This window comes from Cydia pomonella, chromosome 17 (genome assembly GCF_033807575.1).
Source record: "Cydia pomonella isolate Wapato2018A chromosome 17, ilCydPomo1, whole genome shotgun sequence".
NCBI classification, from domain to species: domain Eukaryota; kingdom Metazoa; phylum Arthropoda; class Insecta; order Lepidoptera; family Tortricidae; genus Cydia; species Cydia pomonella.
Window position 1 is genome coordinate 10,071,269 of NC_084719.1, and position 12,537 is coordinate 10,083,805.

At 37.5% G+C, this 12,537-nt stretch overlaps 1 protein-coding gene across 29 annotated transcripts in view; it reads left to right on the forward strand.

Moving 5' to 3' along the window:
* Window positions 1–12,537, forward strand: part of LOC133526787 (sodium channel protein para) — a 108,160-nt gene that overhangs the window by 47,355 nt on the left and 48,268 nt on the right. For all 29 annotated transcript variants that reach the window (XM_061863538.1, XM_061863539.1, XM_061863547.1 and 26 more), the window contains exons 2-3: window positions 4,290–4,409; window positions 9,599–9,705. The gene's annotated coding sequence lies outside the window, so the exon portion shown is untranslated. The remainder of the gene's footprint in view (window positions 1–4,289; window positions 4,410–9,598; window positions 9,706–12,537) is intronic.

The window sequence follows — 12,537 nt, forward strand, 5'->3', positions numbered from 1 at the left end:
ACGCCGTGAGTGTTATTGCTTACAAGTGGGATAAAAATCCCATGAAATTAGTTATCTCTCCTACTCTGATCTAAGATTACCAACCTCTTAAGAATTTGGGATACTATTTTAAACATATATGCTATTGAGTTCCATTAATAAACCTCATTATAGTCATTATATTTTGGTCCATTTAAATTATATTATTAATTATATTGACGACAACATGTGTGATAATGATTCAGCCTGATCAAAAATGCCGAAATTCATTATTCAGCCATAAATCTTTCTGAACACGTATGTTTTTCATTACTAAACTGCTCACAATATATAGAACCGTTATTTAATAATAATTTTAAATTTAAATAACGATTCTACATATTAACTAACGTTCGGAAAGGTCGCAACTTCGAGTCTTGCCCGAAGCAGTGATTTTTTAACATTTTTCCTTTAATATAAAAATTCTTAGTGCGATACCATCCCATGAATCGCAGACGTATTTGCTTGACAAAAAAATATCATTAATTTATTATATTTTTCTATTCGTCGACTGTAATGGTTGAAATAAGATTTCGTATACCAAATTATAATTGCGTACTTTTCACGTATAATATTCCCATATAATATCCCAACTCATCTATAATATTCATTTCGATACGCTGTGCGTGCTGCCGCTGATCTAACTTGAACAGAACAAAGTGAGAGAGTGTCGTTATAAATCATAGACATATGTTCAAATCATAACATAAAACTTTGTCACTGCAAATGCCATGCAGCTTGCTTAGTTAACTTGGTCTGACTCTAATCACTTCAGCTGCGTAAAATAGCGTAAGTTAATTTATTATGCTATTTTGACTAAAGAAATTGCATTGAGGAAAATAATTCATTATTGACTGAGGATAAAGAATATTCTTTATAGACTAGTTTGTGATAAGACCGAAGAACACCGGAAGATGCTCCGCAGCGATCAATTACTATCAAATATCACATGGAGACCGAGATGATACGTGTCCTATGTCGAGGAGCCACTATATTGAGGTTCATTATTTGAGCGTTTCAACCACCTCATTTCCAATATTGTTGACAAAATGACAATTTTGATACTGATTCCGGTTTTTGAACCTAACATTGACTATAGCGTATAAGTGCTATTTGCACTACATGTAATGTTTACTACACATGCTTAAGACTCGAATGTGCCTACGTATAATACGTATTTCAATTCTTTAGCTGAAGTGTTTCCATCCATTTGCTGTTCTTTAAGTGTCATTGACACAGGGCGGGTCGTCTTCCATATACTAGATATAGATACACAATATAATGAAGGAAAGGTTGCTCAATTTGTAAGTTTTCTTGGGGAGATTTATCACACATGACCTGACTCAATCGGGTGCGTGCCGTTTTTACGAGCTTTTATTTAGTTTCACCTGTTCCGTTGTCTGTCGGTCTGTAATCAAATCTTGCGAGTTAAATTTGATCCACTTTCCGGTTTCCGATTGAGCTGAAATTTTGCATGCATATGTAAGTCGGTGACAATGCAATATTATGGTACCATCGAGCTGATCTGTTGATGGAGACAGAAGGTGGCCATAGGAACTCTGTGATAAAATAACGCAACGTAATTGTGTTTGGGGTTTTTAGAATTAGCTCGATGAGTATTAGTCGCCTGTCTAAAAAAAGTACAGTCAGCGATAAAAGCTTGTAACAAAAATTAAATTTTTGCCAAAAACTTATTTAAACTACATGTACACCGTGGGCTTGAGTAACCCGACAGATTTAACCACGCATTCCTAAGGTCACAAAGAGCAAAAAATGTCATATGACATTTGGTAAAATGCGGCAAAAAAAAATTGTGTGTGTGTGTGACTGTGTGTGTTGCACACGACACATTATTTATTTAACATTAAGGCAAAAAAAGAACATTAAAACGAATAAGGTTTTTTTTTTTAATTTACAGATAAACTCTGTGAGTTTCCTTTAAAACTTTAATATCTGTCAGAAGGTATGGCTAAACCAAGTCACATAGAGGCAGCGTCAGCCAACATAGCGTTTTTCACCGAATTATTATAGAAACAAACTATTACAAGAATTGTCATTATCTCTAAAACAAGACCGATTTCTGAAAACTTGGTATGACATAGGTATTAATCTTTAAATACGATAACCCCCCGGTACCCGGTACTTTTAAAATCTGTCGGGTTATTCGAAGCCAAATTGTATTGTAACGTAATATGTAATGACTATTATTATTATATTTGCATTACGAAGCCATTATAGCCAAACTTGAGCATTCATACGGCGTTGTCTAGTAGATAAAAGTTGGCCTAAACAGCCCAGCAGTCCCAGTTATACATCTCCACTGTCTAGTTATTTGAATGCACTGAGAGCTCATTATCTGGGTAGTGTCAGCCCATTCACAGGCCGGCGGCGGCAAGTCTGTCGCTTCCCGCTGCCTTGTATTGCTATTGGTTGCAGAAATACACACTAGTCGAATACTCGAGCAACCAACATAAAATGGACTCAACAACTGTAACAACTATGTATAACCGAAGAGCGCAGTTGTACTTGAATGCCCCGAGCGTATGAATCGCTCGTGTTCGGCAAGGGATTAGAATAATACCTTTCGGTTGGACTGAGACGACAATGACGGCGCGGAGCTATCTGCGGCCGACGTTTCAATGGCTGAGTAGCTGAAAGTGAGAATTAATATCGAAAAATGGACTTTTGCTACAATGCTCCTGCTTTGTTAAGTACTGCAGGTTTGTGAATTAATCTGCAGTTTTGGACTTTTGCTACAATGCTCCTGCTTTGTTAAGTACTGCAGGTTTGTGAATTAATCTGCAGTTTTGGACTTTTGCTACAATGCTCCTGCTTTGTTAAGTACTGCAGGTTTGTGAATTAATCTGCAGTTTTAGTACGGAAAAAAATTATCACTACAAACAATAGCTATTTGTTATACAAGGGGGCAAAGTTGTTGCTAATATTAATATCTGAGCAAGCGAAACATTGCAAAATTGAACTACGAGCGTAGCGAGTGGCTCTAAAGTGGAATCTTGAGCGATGCGAGCTAGGGTTTCAAGCCACGAGCGTTAAACAAACGTTGCTACCGAGTGAAACACAATTTATCACTACACCAAAGGGACCGAAAAACTAACAGTAAAACATTACAAATCAAATTCAAAGAAGATTCAATAAATATGTATCATTGAAAATCAACACTTTAAAGTTAATTCTATCAGCCAACATAAGCAAACAACTCAAAATTGGCATCAGGTTATTTTGTACGTACCTACAAAGAGAGCCTTTATGAGCTGGTGTGGTGAAATAGTGGATTGTTAACCAAGGGATGAAAGGCACTCATTTCTGTCGAGTTAGTTTGGTGCTCGAATTCAGTGAGTGTTATTATTAATATAAATATTCATACAATATAGTACAACTTTTGTATTAATTTTTTTATGCTAACCTTTAGGCAAAGAGAGCGCTGGTAGCCGAGCGGTATGAGCGTGCGACTTGCAATCCGGAGGTCGCGGGTTCAAACCCCGCCTCGTACCAAAGAGTTTTCGGGACTTATGTACGAAATATCATTTTGATATTTACCAGTCGCTTTTCGGTGAAGGAAAACATCGTGAGGAAACCGAACTAACCCCAATAAGGCCTAGTTTACCCTCTGGCTTGCGAAAGGTTAATAAGATACGGCCTGATTCAAAAAAGCGTTTTTGTTTTAAAAAAAACATTACTTTTGACACTGACATATCCGATCCATATCGTATCTAGAGCTAAATCAATTATACAATGAAAGTTCGAATCAGACCGTATTAAGTAACATCTTCTATGTTCGAGCTATCTAATCTATGATAATTAATACTTATATCATATTACAGGCCCCAAAATGGCAATGACATGTTGATATAAAAAATTAGGAATATTTTTCTTACTTTTTTATTTACGTCTTTTATTTAAAACTAGTTACAATCATTTAACTAAAACTTCTTTTTCAACATAACTCTTCTTTAGCTTTGATACACAAACGCAAATGTTTGTTAGAATTATCACCAAAATGCCGCAACAAACGGCGTATTCTGATTTTAATTACAGGTGGATTAGTTATGGATCTGATCGAATGATAATCTGTTATTGAAATCAGAGTACGCCTATTTGTCAACGTATTGTTGGGCCACGCCACATTATCACTGTGACAAGGCACAAAGCATGGCGATGGCGATCTGCACCACTAACTACAGCTCACAGAGCTACAAATGTTAGTAAGGTATGTTACGGGTACTAAAGATTAGATGGTATGGCTGTTGCAGAGGCGGCAACTGAGGCAGATGTGGTGCGCGCGCGCCGGGAGCCAGAAGCGCGCGCGGCCTGCGGGCGTCGCGGCCATCGAACCGCGCGCGTTCTAGACAATACCCTAAGCACTATATACGGTAACTACACAACATTTTATTTTTTTGAAAAAGTAAGGGCAAAAGGCCAAGCGTGGTACAGTCATGTGATGCGGAGGGATGAAAGTTATGTGACGCAAATAGTATTAAAGTGGAGTTCAATAGAAATTGCAAATAATACAAACTAAGTATGTATGACAGATTTTGTATGGATTTAATAAAAGATGGACGGACTGCATAAGTGAGATGACATGAAAAAATTCGCCCAAGTGCGAGTCAGATAAATTTGCGCCCCTAGAATACCGTATACCTCACACTAGTTTCCGGCCAAGACTCTTGTTACCTTGTACATCTCCCTGAGATTACCGGAGCCTGCAGCCCGTTGGGCGGTATCGGCAAAACCATCTGTTCAAACTTGCCTATCATACCGGGTACTACGGTAGATACGCCTGCGGATCAGACGGTATTGCAGCCTCAGGTCTTCTGTCGCGTCGCTAGTGGCCAGGGTTTTAAGTTGGAAGTTCCCTTGTTTCTTCGAAGAGGTCCCAATAAGTCTTCTGTGACATCCAGTCTTCTCGTTTATGTGTTTTAGACCAAAAACGATGGAGCTGGTTTCTATGTAGACCATTTTAATGCGATTCCACTCCGTGTTGACTGAGGTAGAGTCAACATCGATTATCGAGAAACGATTTTGTGGCTACAATTTGAAAGCGTCTCCTGTTTCTAGGTTTCGCAGTTTTCTGACGTCAAATTGTTTGCCTAGTTCGGTAGTATTGTCGGTGCGTCAATCTACGGCTACTTTCAGCTGCACTTTCGCCACCACCATGCGCTGATCGCTGTCAATAACCGTCGCGGAGCGCACTACCCTGCGACGGTTACGGACACCGAGCAGCGATGAGTGCCCTTTTGCAATAATGGCAAGGTGGTCAAGTTGATTCTTGGTGACTCCATCGGGTGAATTCCACGTGTATTTCTTGTGTTCTCCATGAATACATAGCGTCCCTCCGATGGTAAGATCGGTGCTTAAGCAGAACTTCAAGAACCTTTATCCATTCTAGTTGCGAACTCCGAGCCCGTCCCTGCCCATGTGTCTTTGATAACCATCGTTGTTCGTCTCGACTTTGGGATTCAGGTCTCCCGTGACGATAATTATGTCTTGCTTTCGAATGTTCTTCAAAGTTGAGTTGAGTGCACTATAGATATTGTATTTCTTTTCTTCTGATGCCAAAATTTATTAAAATAAGTACAAAATTTGTGTATAACGAGACGATCTCCTCTTCATAGGGGTTCGTAAATCTGTCGGTCTGAGGAACAAAACGCTAACAGCAATAAAAATATAGATAAAAGTAGGCATATTACAAATAAAGCTACACCGGCTCTAACCCTACACCTCTGACCCGAGAAGATTTAAATTCGCCCTGAATTGGAGGAGGGTATTCCAATATGGAACGGCAAGAGAAACATTACATCTTATAATTAACATGCATTAAATAAGAAAAAATACAATTTAGATTACTATGAAATCATGCAATTACTTTTCTTTATAGTTTGATTAAAAAATATATGTATATGTACATCAAATCATACAAATACGTAGCTCTTTCAGAAAACGTATCGAATTATGACAAAAGGAAAAATAAAGAAATGAGAATATACATTATATGAATCTTACTGATTGTTATGAAATACCTACATAAAATATTTGATGTGCTTTCTTACGAGCTGTGTCACCTATGTTTGTTGTTTTGATTACAGTTTCTGGTTTGGACCATACATGTTTTGTCTGTCAAGTAGTCCTCGACTCTATAAATAAGCCTTCAACATCAATAACTTTTATGTGACTTTTATGATACGTATTTATACAATATGTTTTTGCTAACCCTCCCGTGTGAACTCTTTCCCATTTTTGGTCAATAGAAGGGGTAAAGTCCAAGCAACATATCGACAGTTATTAAATTGTCGACATGTCCCTATTGAGGCACTGACAAAACAAATTCATCAGGTGGTTAAAAAAAATTAAGAAGTTTAAGACGAAACGGGACGGAGTCTCGTCACCACTTTTCCATACAAACGTAGTTCTCATTTACCTCTCTGGATATTAACATTATAAAAAGTATTTTTACGTAATTTGAAAACAAGCTCTTAAAACATTTGTTTGGAATTCGTTTTTCGCTCCTAAATGTTAGAATAATAAAAAAATCTAAAAAAGTCAAACGATGGGGTATAGCTATTAATTTTTTTAAGCATTTTACCCAACGTACTATTATCATTATTAAATATATTGTAGGTGATGAAATAACGTAATCGCATCTGAAAAGTAAGTAGGCAAGTAACATGACATTAGTAATTGTTAAACAAGCCTCCCTGAACTAATTACACCCCTACGGAACACAACATACCCCGATATAATCTGTACTCGCAGGCCTGTATCCAGGCCAAGGTCAGACAAAGGGCGAGCCTCCTGTGGGTTCTCATTCATTACAATACAGAAATTCTTTTTTCTGTTTTAAAGCCAACTCTCAAAGAACTCCTAATTTAAGACAACTTTAAGGAATTGTGGAGTTTGCCATGCCTGAATGGGATAATGAATGGGGAAGTAAAACGCGAGTAACGGCCAGTTTGTTTCTTTTTAACCATAGATCTCTAGGGAATCGTATTTTTTTAAAGGAAATAACTGTGATGTTTCTATGCGTAGTATTGCGTTGACAACCGTAAGCATGGGAAAAGGATCCACATTTTATTTTATGTTCGCCCATCCGGTGTCAAATAAAAAGGTACCTAGTAAACCCTTTTTATTTGACTTTTATTTAGGAATTCGTATGTAAAAGCGCATAATATTTTACACATCGCACTTATTGACTATAACGAACATTTACCTGTTTCCAAAACTTTTTGGGTTATTTACAATGCACAAGTTTGTAGGACAAAGCCAATGTCCCTAGAAGTATAATGTATACAATTTTAATTATACACAATTATGAATGTACCTACTAAAATCATTCGTTTACTGGAAACACGTGTTTACAATTTTGAGTAAGGTGGCATTTAGATGCAAGCAACATTACGATTGTCCTGCCCACTCTCACTGCTGTATTTATATTTATTTGTGTGTGTTTTTTTAGTTTTTATACGTTGTTAAGGTCAGGCAACGAATGTTCGAATGGTTGACACCATTCAATACCATAAATGAATTTCGCACTCCCGATTTACACGAAAACTCACTGATGTAGTTAACAAGAATTAATTGAGAGCCCCAAATAAATTTCCAAGATAGGATATCTTGAATACGGTTTAAGATATTGAAAAACTTGATGAAATAAAACTTATAGCAAATTTAATCAGCTTTCGTTTTGTGTAAGTAGTCATGCCGCTAAGACGCAAAGTTTCCAAGATATACGTGAAAAATCGAAAAATGGGACCTTCAAATTCCCACCGGCTCAACGGTTACGGCCGGGGACTATTGATATCTTCTCTCCTAACTAGTTCAAAAAAAGCTTAAGCAGTCCAAAAATGTTGTTCCGAGCATTTCCCTATATACCTTCTTGTTGCTTGGCCTATTTAATCTTGTAACAAGCTACGGATACAATACAAACGAAAACATTATTTCAAAGACCCAAAAAACTAGTTACCTATTCTAAGGAAAACGGTTTGTTTTTAGGTTAATGAATATAACTAGAATTCATTATATTAACGTAGTTACGTAGCAAATTACGAAAGCCTAAAATTGCTGCAGTTAAAATGGTTACAACTGGGCAGGCCGCGTTATTGGATAGCTTGGGTTTCACATTCGCGTGCCTACGCTGTAATGAACTTTTGGGACATTTACCTTTTTCACTTAGCTATACATAAAATAGTGATAATCTGATAATATATGATAGGAATTGACGTTAATGATCAGCAAGACACGTCAATAACGCGTAAATGTTTTAACTTGACCCCGAAATCGGTACTAACTATGCGTAATCCGAGGTCAAATACAAACATATATTAATACATACTTATTCCTAATGGGACAGCTTTCGTATATACTCGTATTCTATAGTCGCATTTAGAATTAGACAAAGTGACGTTTGAGGAAGTATATTTAATAAGACTACCGCGAAATTGTAAAAAAATTAATTGTGTGAATTTAAGTTACTTTTTTCTTATTACAACCTTCATTTTTAGGGTTCCGTAGCCAAAGGGTCAAACGGGACCCTATAACTGAGACTTCGCTGTCCGTCCGTCCGTCCGTCCGTCTGTCACCAGGCTGTATCTCATGAACCGTAATAGCTAGACAGTTGAAATTTTCACAAATTATGTATTTCTGTTGCCGCTATAACAACAAATACTAAAAACAGAATAAAAAAAATATGTAAGGGGGCTCCGATACAACAAACATATTTTTTTTTGCCGTTTTTTATAAATAATGGTACGGAACCCTTCGTGCGCGAGTCCGACTCGCACTTGCCCAGTTTTTATTATATATTTCTATATTATTGTAGTATTGTATGGATTAAAACAGTGGTGGGCAAACTTTCTTCATGGGGGGCCAAAAAAAAAAAATCTGAGGTGGGCCACAACTGCAGAATAAATGCATTTTGTTTTGGAACCGTTATGTCGCGAACCCTATACTAATTATTTCGAAGAATCGGCGGCGGGCCAGATGACACCCTTGCGCGGGCCGGAACTGGCCCGCGGGCCGTGGTTTGCCCACCGATAGATTAAAACAACAAGTTGAGAGTAAGTTGGTAAATGTACCGCCTCTCTTATGCTTAATTAAATTGCAATTATGGAAGCTGCACCGTTTATGACGGAAGGAATTTTGTTATGCATTTGCGGATCGGCAAAGTGGCAAATTGGGTTTATAGCACGCCTCGAATTCAGATCTTGCGCCTACTATTGCTATTAATATTTTCTCGTGTCGTATGTCAAAGGGCTGCATTTGTGGATCCACCGGACGGCGAATAAATATACGTAATTCGACAACCTTTAAAACACGTTTTCATATGACTGATTACATATCACAAATAACAAGGGAGGTCGAAACAAATCTCACGACATCTCACCAGGGAAAAAGATGGGGGTGGAGAACAAAAAAATCCTCAAAAAACCCTTTATAAGAAAGGTACTCTGTCGCCACGCTTATCTATAATTGGTATTGATGGTCTCTCAAAACATTAATCGAATAAAGCCATGATTCTATCTGAGCGTATAATCTTATTGAGTCTGTTTCGCCTCGTTGGTTTCAGGTCGGACATGAAAAATCTTGCCCATTTGCTGGCTGTCCCTATCAGCGAACACGAGCTCACTTTCATCTCTCTGGTAGCCGCGGCCACACTGCTCTCGCGGACGACAGGTAATACCTACTACTAATATAAACTTGCAATATATTTTCAACGCACTTGCTCGGAATATGAAACTTATTGAACCGCTTTTAAGCTCATAATCCTATAGATATTAAACCCGCATGCTTTTTTTCATTATAATTTGTGTTTGTATCTGTAGGGTTAACCCGATTGACTTTATTGTTTTACTCGTAATTGTATTGTTTTAACTATTAAAAGTTGATGAAGTTTTGGTTTTTTTTTCCTCGCAAGTGTGTTGAGAAACATCGTATGAAACACGGGTGCATTGGTCATTACATATATCGGATTTATTATTACAATATTACCTCGAGTGAGATGACCAACGTAGCACACTTGTATCATAATGTTTTATATAATTCTTCACGTTGTTTGAGAAAAGCTCTATTTATCGTCGAAAATATAGATTTTATGACTCGAATCTTTTGCGTGGCTTTAGCAAGCCTCACCCTAGCTAGTTACCTCGTCACAAAATGCCTTTCTTTCCATCACTATAATAATAATAATGTAGTATTTCCTTACTATAAAATAGGTACTCTTCTTTCAATAAAATCAGCTTAACCTTACCTTAAACACATTAAGTGCCAGCGCGCGCTACGCGCTACGAACTACGTGGTTTATGTAGCGAGAAGCGCCTGCGTACAGAAAAGCCGCCTAGCGGGTCGCCGGCAGTGAATGTGTTAAAATGATAAGCATGACCTCTAAGTTAACTCTAAGTTAATCTTGAAAAATTAACGTACGTAATACTCGTATGTATAATATTTAACTTTTGGTTGCTTAATGCATCTCCAATTCGATTGTTTGATTTGAGTTTTTAAATTAAATCTTATAAGATTTATCATAGATACTAACAACTTTACGTTATAAATGTGGTTTATTTAGGGTCCGTTACTGAAAACCTTGTATTACTAAAGTAAGGACGCTAAGCACGAATATCTCGCACGCGCATTATTATATTGTTGTCCCACAGGTGACGCCGATAGTGAATGCCACTGTGCGAGCATGTGTGTAAGATAAATAAATAAATATTTGGGGGACAATCATACACAGATCGACATAGCCCCAAACTAAGCAAAGCCTGTACTATAGGTCCTAGGCGACGAGTATATATATGCATACTTATATAGTTAAATACATACTTTTATACATAGAAAACACCCATGAGTCAGGAACAAATATCTGTGTTCATCACACAAATAAAAGCCCTTTACCAGGATTCGAGCCTGGGACCATCGGCTTCATAGGTAGGGTGACCCACGAGGTCAGATAAGAACAGGCAGGTCAATGTACGGAATTCTCCGTGCTTAGCGACCTTACTTTAGTGTTTTTATTGTCATGTAGTAGATACGTTGCTCTGACTACACACTTGTGATCTATTTGCAAGGTTCTAGTTGTAGATACCGTTATAAATAAGATGCTGCATAGTGTCTCATCGCTTTGTAATAGAATTGCATTTATTATTAGTATCATTTTAACCCTTTCAGCCATAAAAAAAAGAAACAGAAAACTTACAACAATCCATCTGAATTTAAGATTGGGCAAAAGGTTTATTTGATACATGATAGGGTATACGTTCTCCTAGGACAAAGCTCGAAATCTGATGTCGTCCTACATCGTATTCTCATAAAGTGCGTCGATTAATAGTAAAACGCCTAAGACGTATAAGATGTCACAGCGATACGATACCGATGTGTCAGTATCAAAAGTGACGTTTTTGGTTGAAGAAATGTTACGTGTTTTGACACTTACAGACCGGAATCGTATCGCTGTAACATCTTATAAGCATTGTTCCGGCCGTGTTAATACGGCCGAAAGGCGAATTTCTTTAGGACGACACATATCTTCCAATATCGCGGTGGTTACTCGAGGTCCCCAAACATCAAAGAGTGTGGACATGAAAAAGGGACCTTTAATTAACATACATAACAAATTTGGACTGTTTTAGAGATTACTGTTTACATTTGATTTGACTTTTAACAGGTTTAATAGTTGCGTTATGGCGTGTCGATTACGAGTATCATTCGTCTCGTTTTGACGACCACTTGAACATATTGTGCAAAAGGGACGGCTGCATCGATGGCTATAAATGAGTTTGTATCGCCTTCTGACCTTCCACAGGTAGACGGGTAGATAAACATACTCGTAATGCAACTATAAACCATCCAGACGGAAGGTCAGAAGTTAACCGTATTGTACAAAGCACGAAGGGCCTACGTATTGCTCTTGTATAGGTACATGCCATTTGACTGCGCACCACTATAAACTTTTACGCAATCGCGGTAAAAGTTACGTCGCTATGAATATTTTATAGGTTTAGAACGTCTACGTTTACGTCTGGCCAAACTATAAGTACTAGTACCTGCACGTCGATTATAAAACATGATATTAAATTTAAATTTCTCTTAAATGAGGAATTTTTAATCATCGGGACTACTTAGTGGTAACTTTGGATACTCCAAGGAATCTCCAGTTTGATTTTTTGCTTTTATTAAGTGCTACACCCTATATATAGGTAATAGTAAAAGCGTAGACAGTAGAAAACCAAGTGGCATTTAGATTTTATAACAATATATACCGATTAAAGCTTTTTATTTACAATAACAAAATAAACAATGGATATATACAGAGGATTACTACATATGACTAGGTTAAATCCAAAACAGGCCCTTGAGGCATTGTACCAATAATGCTGGCGGCATTTCCTCAGTGTATCGCAATACTGATACATTGTACGAGAAAGCCGCCAGCTCTTCAGTTACCAGTTACGTCAACTAAACGTTTCGCTATTTTCTGCAAACAACTTGTGCACGCTGGGACCCCATGGA